Source organism: Schistocerca americana, chromosome 2 (assembly GCF_021461395.2).
Source record: "Schistocerca americana isolate TAMUIC-IGC-003095 chromosome 2, iqSchAmer2.1, whole genome shotgun sequence".
Taxonomy (NCBI): domain Eukaryota; kingdom Metazoa; phylum Arthropoda; class Insecta; order Orthoptera; family Acrididae; genus Schistocerca; species Schistocerca americana.
The window spans coordinates 891,618,257-891,631,132 of NC_060120.1; the positions used below are offsets into that span (position 1 = coordinate 891,618,257).

At 38.8% G+C, this 12,876-nt stretch overlaps 1 protein-coding gene across 2 annotated transcripts in view; it reads left to right on the top strand.

The window, feature by feature from the left end:
• The window catches only part of LOC124595420 (glutathione S-transferase-like), a 55,310-nt gene that overhangs the window by 27,962 nt on the left and 14,472 nt on the right, over positions 1–12,876 (top strand). The window lies entirely within an intron of this gene.

Consider the following 12,876-nt stretch of genomic DNA (forward strand, 5'->3'; position numbering starts at 1 on the left):
CTATTTTCGAGTACAAAGGGGTTGGAGGAATCAGATAGTGGTACTGAAAGAACCCTCAGCCACACACCATTAGGTGGCTTGTGGAGTATGATGTAGATGTAACTACAAATGCAATTCACGTATTTCACAAGGACTGTAGCCACACCAGGACTCGTTTCTTTTGCTGAGTATGCTTGTACAGCGGGACATTCCATGATTCTTCTTTACAGCACAGGCATTGCTATATTGTATTTATCTGCCAATACCAAGCAGCAGCTTTCAATCAAAACATTCTCCCCAGCATGGAAATTATGCAATGTATGTACAAGTATAGGTCGTGATTTAGGAATGATGACATATGGAATTTTGTGTCTGGCTGTGGGTCATGCTTGGATAGCCAGAGCAGTTAAGGTGACTGCTAGCGTAATGTGGGAAATCTGGATTTGAGTTCTAGTCCAACAAAAAGTTTCATTGTTATTCCCTTATACAACTGACTGTTGTTCATATGCACATTTGTGAATACATTTCATGTATGTCAGTCAATGTAGACTGCAAGAGATGACAAAAAACAATTCTGACTGTCTGTTGTGACCTATCTAAACTATTCTTTCATTGCATTACAGCTTAACAGATAATTCATTTTTATGGCAGTAACTTTGATATAATGTCCTAAATTTTTAATCATCACCATTGGCCACAACTGGCATCAGTTTTAAACTATACTGTTGCTGATCTCATTATGATGAAATCGTTTTACTCAGCAGTATGAAAAATAAGTTGTATAAAACAAAATTATGAAGTATTTATGAAAAGAAAATATGATACAATGCTATTTGAGAAACTATGATATTTGTTCAATAAAACATTGTTCATTAGCAGTAAAAGGCCATAACAATTCATCCATTTTTGTCTGGGCATTCTAAGGCCTCTGCCAGCATTCCTCCATTCTCTAACTGTGAATCACTTTGTTCTCTTCCTCAGACTACTTTATGCTACTGTTATTCTGTTTGCTGTATTTCAGTCCTCCATTTATAATTCTTCCTTCCTAAGAGTTGTTGATTCTGTCACTACTTGTTCTCCTACATTGTTTTTTTTCCAAAAATTTCTATGGTTTGCCTCTTTCATTTGAGCAGTCGTCTTTTTTGTGCAAATGTGCTTTGTAGTCTGCCTGGCTAGACTTTTGCCAGTCATTCTGAATGTATGTCCAAAGAATTATCCATTTTTCTGCATCCTTTTTTAGTATTCTGGAATATTTCAGCTTTACTTTTTATATTTTAACCTACTAGTACCTTCTTTATAAATCCCCTTCTCAGTAATTCTAATCTATCTGCCTTACAAATTCATATGACACTGAAGGGGCTTGAGTAATACAAATAATAGGAAGAATAGTGTAACTGTATAGATTAAAAAATCTACTCACAGAAGGAGAACACACACATATAAAGGTTAAGGAAATCTGCAAGCTTTTTGAGCCAGTGGCTCCTTCTTCTTGGCAAAAGGGTTTAAGGGGATGCAAGAAGGATAAGGGAAAAGGACTGGTAAAGTTTAGGAAATGGGGAGAGTTTGGAAGAGTTACCCAGAACCCCAGGTCAGGAAAGATTTACTGGACACAATGAGAAGGAAAGACTGATTCTTGGAGACTGCATCAGATGAGATTTAACCTATGAGCTTAGAGGTGGAAGATAGGGTAATAGGCAAGGCAGAGATTACTGACAAAACATTAAGCAAGAGTTAATAAAATCATGTAACAAAGCAAGTGGTTGACTTCCATCTCTTATGTTTTTCTTCCCCCCAAAGTAATCTCATTTCTCTCTCTCTCTCTCTCTCTCTCCTTCCCCCCCTCCCCCCCCCCCCCCCCCCCCTCCCTGGATTATCATTTACACGGAAAGTGCACGGCACATAAAAATCTTGAATACTGAATCAGGGCTTCTCCAAATTAGCTTTATTATCTGTTACATTCCTTTGGTTATTTAGGATCTGTTAGTGTGATTAGTTTGCCTGATAGCTGTGATAATCAGAAAATACCAGTAATTTAAAATAATTGTTCATATGTAAACATACACCCAATTTCTAACTTCACAATAAAGTAGATCAAAAAGGTATATAAATAAAAATTCCTACAGCTGATGATGAAAATATTTTAGCAACATTTGCACTCATTTAATTTTAGAGTAGCTAGCTTCTCCAGTTAAAACATTGTTACTGCAATAAAAGCCAATATTTAGGCAAAATAGTTTGCATAATTCAATAGAAATGATTTCTGTATCTAAAAGTGCACGTTAAAATGAATATCTCTCTACTGTTTGGGTATATAGAAATGTAAATCTTTAATTGTGATGTATAAAAGTCAGTGAACACCAATAGCTAAAGTTAAGTCTAATAATTGTAAATTTATAAAGAAGCTATTCCAGTCAGACTGTGGAATGTTATGAAATGAGCCAGGTCTGTGTTCAAAAATACAGGGTAATGTACCACAGACACATTAGTACAAGTGACAAGTCAAAAAATGTGCTGAGTGTTATCTACATTCCATATCTGGGAGATTAGTCAATGATTCAGTGACTGTTTTCAATAACAGACTGTGAACTTCTAATAGTTACTTAATGTATGCATCATTTCTGTATCTATTTGACTGTTAGATCCGAAAGACAAAATTTTAAGAGTATTATTCTGTGACTGTGTTGGTTATTTGCTTGTCACAGGCAAAGTTTTTGTCATTTTAGTGTTACGTTACTGCACTCATCGTGTTATAGGACATGAAATGAGTGTGGTATGTGGCAAATCTAAGGTGAGACTCAAACTGACCATAAGCAGTAGTTCAATCAACATCTACATGCAATTAAAATACATGACCTGCAAATCTGGTATGGACCACATTGTTAGTGGAAAATTGTTCCCACCATCAACTTTCCAGCCAGATTCAATGGAGGTGCAGCTACCAAAGACATATTAGTAAAGGTAATGATCATGCCACAAGTAGGAATCTAAGGGCACTGCATGTGGCAGAGGTAGCAGAGGGAGGAAATATACAGGGTAGAAAATAAAAGACATAGAAAACTAAAAATGAGTGCAGAAAGGAATAGTTACTGAGAAGAAATGCTGAGACCGAAGAAATTGACAAAAATTAAGACCAGGTGGGTAGTAAAAACCAAAGACACATTGTAATGCCAGTTCCCAACTGCAGAGTTCTGAGAAGCTAGTGTCTGGGGGAAGAATTCAGATGCCTTGTGTAGTGAAACACACACTGAAGCCACAACTCGCATGTTGTAGAGCATGGTATGCAACAAGATATTGTGTTTTGCCAGTGTACACCCTCTGTGTATGTTCATTCATCCTGACTGATAATTTGGTGGTAGTCATTCCACTGTAAAAGGCTGAACAATGTTTACATAACAGCTGGTGTCTGACATATCATTTCACAGGCATCTCCCCCTTTGATAGTGTATGTTTTGCCAGTTAGAGGACTGGTACATGTGGTGGTAATAGGGTGCATAGGGCAAGCCTTGCACTGGGGACAGGCACAGGTTCTGACCTGTCTACCCCTGCCCCTCCTGCCTCTCACACATACAATGCACTTAGTTTTCCATTCTTATTAACTATAGCATTAAGGTATTATTGTTTTGTAATGACCTCCGTCTTGCTTATTGCCCTTTCTTCCACCTCTAAGCTCTTAGGTTTTAAAATCTCATCTGGTGCACTCCCCAGCTACCAAACTTCCCTAGTCATTCCATCTTGTAATTCCCCTCTGACTTGGGTTTCCAAACTCTCCCAATTTCCCAAACCTCACCAGTTTTTTTTCATCCATCTTCCTTCCTCTTCAACACTTCTGCCAGAAGAAGGAGCTGCTGGCTCTAAAAGCTTGCAAATATCCTTAACTTTCATATGTATGTGTTCAGTTTGACATCAGTTATTGATTTTCGTACTCAGGTGGTACATGACAGGTAGATAATGTTTTTATAGACCAAGATAAATTTAATCAAATAAAAGCTTTTCCTGTTAGGTATGGTCTGTCTCATCATGATGCACAGCTAGCTTACAGTATCACATAGCTCCATTCAGTAATGCAAAACAGTCCTCCAAAATAGTGTGTTCAGATAACGATTTAACAATTTCAGATTTCAGGGAAAGTTTGCAACAGTTAGACTGGGTAGAGGTGTATGGGAAACCTGATGCTTAATTAAAATTTAACCTATTTCATGATACCTTTGTGAGTATTTGAAAACAGTTTCCCTAAGAAAACAGTGAAACATATTGTAAGAAACCATCTAAAAAGCCATGGCTTTCTAAAGGGATAAAAATATCTTGTAAACAGAAAAGGGAAATGTATCTTATAGCTAGAAGGAGTAATGATCCAGAGATAAATATTATAAAAACTACTGCAATGTATTAAGAAAAGTTATTAAAAGTCCAGAAGTATGTGCATTATATCTGAGATTAGCACCTCTGATAAAATTAATCCAGTCTGGAATATTGTTAAAAAGGAAACATGGCAACTGAGAGCACAGGAAGACTGTACTTCCATCAAACAAAATGAAAAGTTTATTAACAAAAAGTCAGAAGTAGAAAATATTTTTAATAATCATTTTCTATGGTTGTAGAGAAAATAGGATCCAGCTAGTCATTACAAAATACTGTATATGGAAGAGGCAATACCTATGCAATTTGATAAAATTGAAACTCAGCCCACCTCTCCTACTGAAATTAGGAAAATAATAAATTCACTCAAAAGTAAAAGCTTGCATGGAATTGATAGTATTTTCAACAGAGTACTAAAAGCTTGATCCCAATAGATAAGTAGGATTCTCGGTCACATATGTAGTAGGTCACTGAAACATGCCATTTTTCCAGGTAGACTGAAATATGCTATTGTTAAGCCATTGCATAAAAAAGGTGACAGGTCTGATGCTAACAGCTATTGCCCAATCTCAGTTCTGACAGCTTTATCCAAAATTCTTGCAAAAGAAGACTAGTTTCACATATCTGTAAAAATGTAGTACTAACAAAATGTCAATTTGGTTTTCAGAAAGACTTTCAACAGAAAATGCTATATATGCTTTCACTGATCAAATATTAAATGCTTTGAACAACCAAATTTTTTGTGATCTCTCAAAGGCTTTAGAGTGTGTAAATCATGAACTACTTCTAGATAAGCTTAAGTATTGTGGTATGAATGGGACAGTGCACAAATGGTTTAATTCATATTTAACTGAAAGAATGCAGAAGATTAAAATTAACAGTAAAGATAGTCTGCAAAAATTAGCAGAGTTCTCTGACTGGGGAAGTATCAAGAATGGGTCCATTATTGTTCTTAATATATATTAATGACTTGCTACTATATATTCATGGAGATGCAAAGCTAGTTATTTTTGCTGATGATACAAGTATAGTAATCTCACCCAACAAACAGGAATTTGCTGAGGAAATTGTAAATGTCTTTCAGAAAATTATTAAGTGGTTCTCTGTCAATGGACTTATTAAATTTAGAGAAAACACAGTATATGCAATTCTGTACAGTAAATGGCATAAAGCTGTTGGTAAATATAGACTTTGAACAGAAGTCTGTTGCTATGGCAGAATATTCAAAATTTCTGGGTGTGTGCATTGATGAAAAATTGAATTGGAAGAAACACATTGATGAACTGCTGAAACGGTTTGGTTCAGCTACTGATGCTGTTAGGGTCATTGCAAATTTCCGTGATAAACATATTTCAGTAAATTTGCCTAATATGCCTATTTTCATTCATTGTTCCATACAACATCATATTTTAGGGTAATTCATCATTAATAAAACAAGTATTCATTGCACAAAAGCATGAAATCAGAATAATAGCTGGAGCCCACCCATTGTGACTTACCAAACGAGAAAGCGCTGGTAGATAGACACAATGAAAAACACACAAACACACACACACACAAATTTCAAGCTCTCGCAACCCAAGGTTGCTTCATCTGGAAAGAGGGAAGGAGAGGGAAAGATGAAAGGATGTGGGTTTTAAGGGAGGGTAAGGAGTCATTCCAATCCGGGAGCAGAAAGACTTACCTTAGGGGGGAAAAAGGACAGGTATACACTCGCACATACACACATATCCATCTCTGCCCAACCTCTTTGCCTTTACATATGTGTGCCTGTATCTGTATATGTGCGAATGGATACGTGTGTGTGTGTGAGTGTATACCTGTCCTTTTTTTCCCCTAAGGTAAGTCTTTCCTGATGAAGCAACCTTGGGTTGCGAAAACTTGAAATTTGTGTGTGTGTTTTTTTATTGTGTCTATCTACCAGCACTCTCTCGTTTGGTAAGTCAGAGCATCTTATATAAACATTCCACGTGGGAAAAATATATCTTAAAACAAAGATGATGTGACTTACCAAACGAAAGCGCTGGCAGGTTGACAGACACACAAACAAACACAAACATACACACAAAATTCAAGCTTTCGCAGCCAACGGTTGCTTCTTCAGGAAAGAGGGAAGGAGAGGGAAAGACGAAAGGATGTGGGTTTTAAGGGAGAGGGTAAGGAGTCATTCCAATCCCGGGAGCGGAAAGACTTACCTTAGGGGGAAAACAGGACAGGTATACACTCGCACACACACCCATATCCAACCGCACATACACAGACACAAGCAGACATTTGTAAAGGCAAAGAGTTTGGGCAGAGATGTCAGTCGAGGCAGAAGTACAAAGGCAAAGATGTTGTTGAAAGACAGGTGAGGTATGAGCGGTGGCAACTTGAAATTAGCGGAGGTTGAGGCCTGGCGGATAACAAGAAGAGAGGATATACTGAAGGACAAGTTCCCATCTTCGGAGTTCTGACAAGTTGGTGTTAGTGGGAAGTATCCAGATAACCCAGACCGTGTAACACTGTGCCAAGATGTGCTGTCCGTGCACCAAGGCATGTTTAGCCACAGGGTGATCCTCATTACCAACAAACACTGTGTGCCTGTGTCCAGTCATGTGAATGGACAGTTTGTTGCTGGTCATTCCCACATAGAAAGCTTCACAGTGTAGGCAGGTCAGTTGGTAAATCACGTGGGTGCTTTCACACGTGGCTCTGCCTTTGATCGTGTACACCTTCCGGATTACAGGACAGGAGTAGGTGGTAGGGGGGGCGTGCATGGGACAGGTTTTACACTGGGGGCGGTTACAAGGGTAGGAGCCAGAGGGTAGGGAAGGTGGTTTGGGGATTTCATAGGGATGAACTAAAAGGTTACGAAGGTTAGGTGGACGGCGGAAAAACACTCTTGGTGGAGTGTGGAGGATTTCATGAAGGATGGATCTCATTTCAGGGCAGAGCCACTTCCTCATCCCCTCAAGCCCAGAACCTCCCAAAGAAGTACCACAAAAGTGTCCTACTTGTGACAGGGTACTTTCCGGGACTGGATCAGACTCTGAATGTGGCTCTCCAGCAGGGATACGACTTCCTCAAATCCTGCTCTGAAATGAGATCCATCCTTCATGAAATCCTCCAAACTCCACCAAGAGTGTCTTTCCACCGTCCACCTAACCTTCGTAACCTCTTAGTTCATCCCTATGAAATCCACAAACCACCTTCCCTACCCTCTGGCTCCTACCCTTGTAACTGCCCCCAGTGTAAAACCTGTTCCATGCACCCTCCCACCACCACCTACTCCAGTCCTGTAACCCGGAAGGTGTACACGATCAAAGGCAGAGCCACGTGTGAAAGCACCCACGTGATTTACCAACTGACCTGCCTACACTGTGAAGCTTTCTATGTGGGAATGACTAGCAACAAACTGTCCATTCACATGAATGGACACAGGCAGACAGTGTTTGTTGGTAATGAGGATCACCCTGTGGCTAAACATGCCTTGGTGCACGGCCAGCACATCTTGGCACAGTGTTACACCGTCCGGGTTATCTGGATACTTCCCACTTACACCAACTTGTCAGAACTCCGGAGATGGGAACTTGCCCTTCAGTATATCCTCTCTTCTCGTTATCCGCCAGGCCTCAACCTCCGCTAATTTCAAGTTGCCGCCGCTCATACCTCACCTGTCTTTCAACAACATCTTTGCCTCTGTACTTCTGCCTCGACTGACATCTCTGCCCAAACTATTTGCCTTTACAAATGTCTGCTTGTGTCTGTGTATGTGCGGTTGGATATGGCTGTGTGTGTGAGTGTATACCTGCCCTTTTTTCCCCCTAAGGTAAGTCTTTCCGCTCCCGGGATTGGAATGACTCCTTACCCTCTCCCTTAAAACCCACATCCTTTCGTCTTTCCCTCTCCTTCCCTCTTTCCTGAAGAAGGAACTGTTGGTTGTGAAAGCTTGAATTTTGTGTGTATGTTTGTGTTTGTTTGTGTGTCTATCGACCTGCCAGTGCTTTCTTTTGGTAAGTCACATCATATATATATATATAATAGAGCAAAACATTCCATGTGGGAAAAATTTATCAAAAAACAAATATGATGTGACTTACCAAACGAAAGCGCTGGCAGGTCGAAAGACACACAAACATACACACAAAATTCAAGCTTTCGCAACAAACTGTTGCCTCATCAGGAAAGAGGGAAGGAGAGGGAAAGACGAATGGATGTGGGTTTTAAGGGAGAGGGTAAGGAGTCATTCCAATCCCGGGAGCGGAAATACTTACCTTAGGGGGAAAAAAGGACGGGTATACACTCGCACACACACACATATCCTTCCACACATATACAGACACAAGCAGACATATTTAAAGACAAAGAGTCTTTAAATATGTCTGCTTGTGTCTGTATATGTGTGGATGGATATGTGTGTGTGTGCGAGTGTATACCCGACCTTTTTTCCCCCTAAGGTAAGTCTTTCCGCTCCCGGGATTGGAATGACTCCTTACCCTCTCCCTTAAAACCCACATCCTTTCGTCTTTCCCTCTCCTTCCCTCTTTCCTGATGAGGCAACAGTTTGTTGCGAAAGCTTGAATTTTGTGTGTATATATATATATATATATATATATATATATATATATATATATATATATATATATATATATTCCTTATGAAATTTGTTATTAATAACCCATCCCAACTCAAAAGTAATAGTGAAGTGCATAGCTACAACACTAGAGGAAAGGATGATCCTCACTATTCTGAGTTATATCTGACTTTGGCACAGAAAGTGGTGAATTATGCTGCCACTAAAATCTTTGGTCATTTGCCAAATAGCATTAAAAGTCCAGTCCTTGTCCTCATTGAATTTTTAGATATGAAGTAGTATATATATTGTACAATGAAAATTTATGTGAAACAGAGACATTCCACATCATTGCTAAATGTACAGAACAAGTATTAATGTTATCAATGTAATGTAATGTCTCCTGCCACCAATTGATGAGTAGATTTTTTTATCTATTCAGTTACATTATATTTATATTTTCAGAAATTGTTTATTTTCAATGAAATAATAAAAAGAGTAAAGGTTATGACACACCTGATATTTGAGGCACTCCAGAGCTGACAGGTTGAAAACATTGCTGAGCTATTGGATAACATCCTTATTCTGAACTAACGTGTGCATGCAAGACACACACACACACACACACACACACACACACACACACACACACACACACAGGCATGTTGTAATGTCTGACTACATTGTCTGGACACTGCATATTGACTGGGATGAGAGGTTTGTCAAGTAGGTTGAAAGAGAGGAGAAAGGAGGTGAAGAGGAGGAGGGAGAGCTAGCTGAGGGGTGAGAGGGAGAGGCAGTAAGGCGACAGGGTGAGTATGTGGCACTGGTGAGCTTGCTCAGCCACAAAATGAAGTGATGGAAAAGATTGGAGTGGGGATAGGGGGTGATAGAAAACAGCAGTGAGACTTGCAAAAGAGAAAAGATTGAGTACAGATTGATGTGGTGATGTGGAGACTTGGGGACAGAAATGGAGGTGCGTGTGACACAGAGGATAGTAGAGGCTGAGGCCAGGAGGATTTCAGGACTGATGGATTCTGATGTAAGAAATTGAGAGACGCCAGTACTGGGGTGAGGATTTAGATGGCCCAAGATGTAAAATAATCATTGAGGTCAAGAATGTCCTGCTCAGCAATATGTCTCAACTCCGTTCTTGGTTTCTGTTTGGGCTCACCATTCATTTTGGTGGATAGCTGGTTAGTTAGTTAGTTACACATTCCATGGATCATTTTGCACAATAGATCATAATAATGTGGAACATGCGATTTTACATTCATGCTGCAAATTAATTTGTAGATATGGTTAAATTCAGAACATTTCTAAGATTTAAAAAAAAATAAAATAAAAAAAGAGAGAGATAACAGATATACAGATATGAGTTAGTAATTCCTACTCATCACCTTTTACACATTACAATGATAGAAATTCTGCTACAGAATATGAGTTGTCAAGGAGAATTTTTGATCAGTTACCCAGTGATATAAAATGTCTGAGAGTCTGCAAAGTAAAATTTGATAACAAACTGAGAAAGTTCCTCCTTGACAGCTTTTTCAGTTTGTTATCAAATTTTACTTTTCAGTCTGTGAGACATTTTATATCATTGGGTAACTGATCAAAAATTTTTGTTGCATCCTTGTGCACTGCTTTTTGTGCTAAGACAACCTTAATGTGGAGTAATGAATGTCTTTTTCCTTCTCATATTGTAGTTATGTACCTCATTGTTCCTTTTGAACTGTAGCGGATTATTTACAATAAACTTCATGAGGGAATAAATATACTGTGAAGCAGAAGTCATAATGCCCAATTGCTTAGACAGATGTCTACAAATGATCATGGGTGAACATCACATATTAGTCTTATGGCATGTTTTTGTGCAATGAAAACTTTCCTTCCTCAAGATGAGTCACCCAGAACATTATTCCATATGACATTATTGAATGAAAATATGCAAAATATGTGATCATGGCCATAAAAAGGCTTTGCAAAAGTTACAGCATAACTTGTGTGTATACTATGCATTTGCAGCCATGGTACATTACTATACTAGAGTGTTTTAAGATATCTAGATAACCATCTTTTAATGTATGTGTTCTTAGTTATTGCATATAACCTTTCCATCTGTTCATTCTTTTCTCAATGGCAAAATTTATATGTTACTCATAAAATTTAAATTCATTTACTTTCTCTATGAAGAAAGAAACATTGTTTTTATACTTCATATTTTTCCCCTACTGGATTGCTTAACTTTACTGTGTTATCTATCTCTTTTAGAAGATTTATTTGCATCATTGCATCTCTTAGGTTTCCTGACAGTATGTGAAAATCATCCGCTAATGACAGTTTCATTTTTGATGATAAAGTCTTCTAAGTCATTACATCTTGTCATAGACATCTTCAAACTTCTTCAGTGCTCAACATTTTGATCACTCTCCTGTGATCTTCTTCAGGGTTCCACTTGTATCACTTGATGGCTGAATGCTGTTGTAAGACAGAAAGACATATCACACTCACTTCTAAAAGGCTATTTTCTCACTTTTTCCCTCCCTTAAAGATGGAAGCTGGTAGCTATAATCTCTATTGAAACTTCACTCATTCTCCAAGTTTTTGACTGCTTCATGGACTTCCCTTCTATAAAAATCACTTTCTCTGACTAGCACATATCTGTCCTTAAGACCTATAACCTGGTCAAATTCCTCTTGGTGCTCTTATACCACCGAGTTCACATTTCGTTTTAAATGTGTGTGTTGTTCATCCCCTTTAACATATTCTTTTGTGTCCTTCCAGTTTTGGCAATTCCTACTTTGTCACAACTACACATCACGCTACACATTCCCACAGTGGGGAGGCAGTCAGGCACATCCATTATAGATTCTTTTGTCTTGTTGTGACTGAAAAATGTAGTCCTTTCGGTACTCTTCAGAAGGATGCTGCCTATGTGATTAGTTACCCTAATCACAAATGCTAACCCACTGAAGTTCCAGGAGGTTCTTCATGCTTCTTGTTTGCCTTATTATTATTAATACTTCATTTGAAGGCTCTGTTTATGGGAAGGTCATCATAGCCATATCCATCAGTAGCTCCCTAAGGAACTCTATCTCTGATCACAAGCTCTTTCTTGTATCAGTGATGTGGAAAGCACCTGAAGACAGAATGTTTAGAGTGGCTTGCTTGTGGAGTGGATGGTGGTAAGAATCAGTGTCAAGGTAAGTATTTGTGTAGGTAGGTATACTATAAACTCTGTGACATAAAGCATTGTCAGCTTTCTGTAGATCAACACATCTAAAAATGGAAGACTGCCATCACTCTCCACCTTCATGGTGAAGCTAATTTTCAGATGAATGTTGTACAGAAAAGTATGAAATTTATGTAGCCCTTACCTGTTGTGTGGCCATACAACAGATGTGTCATCCATCTGTTGATCTACAGAAGACATGATGATACTACAGTGCACAGAGTTTATCAGGAACCTACCAAGACCTAGTTGCCATTTGACACCACCATCTATCCAAGCCACTCTGAACATTACATCTTCGCATGCATTCCACATTAGTGACAGAAAGAACATGTGGCCAAAGCTAGACATTTCATTATGCAATTGAAACCATACACTTTGAAGCTCAGGAAATGAATTTGAAAATAAGATCAGATTGTTAATCCAAAGCTAGATTCTTCTGCCATTGGGGACTGGTATACCTGCAATCACATACATACTCAAGGTTTCTTGTAAATGAAATGAAATTAATGAGTGGCATTGAGGCCGGGAGGCCTCGTTTGGGAAGTTTGGCTGCCGGGTGCAAGTCTTATTTCAGTTGATGCCACATTGGGTGACTTGCACTTCGGTGATGATGAGAAGATGATGAGGACAATACAACACCCAGAAAATCTCCAACCCAGCCAAGAATCAAACCCAGGCTTGTTGCATGGTAGGTAAGCATGTTACTACTCAGTTAAGCAGGTGGACAAGGTTTTTTGTTACTACATGTCAC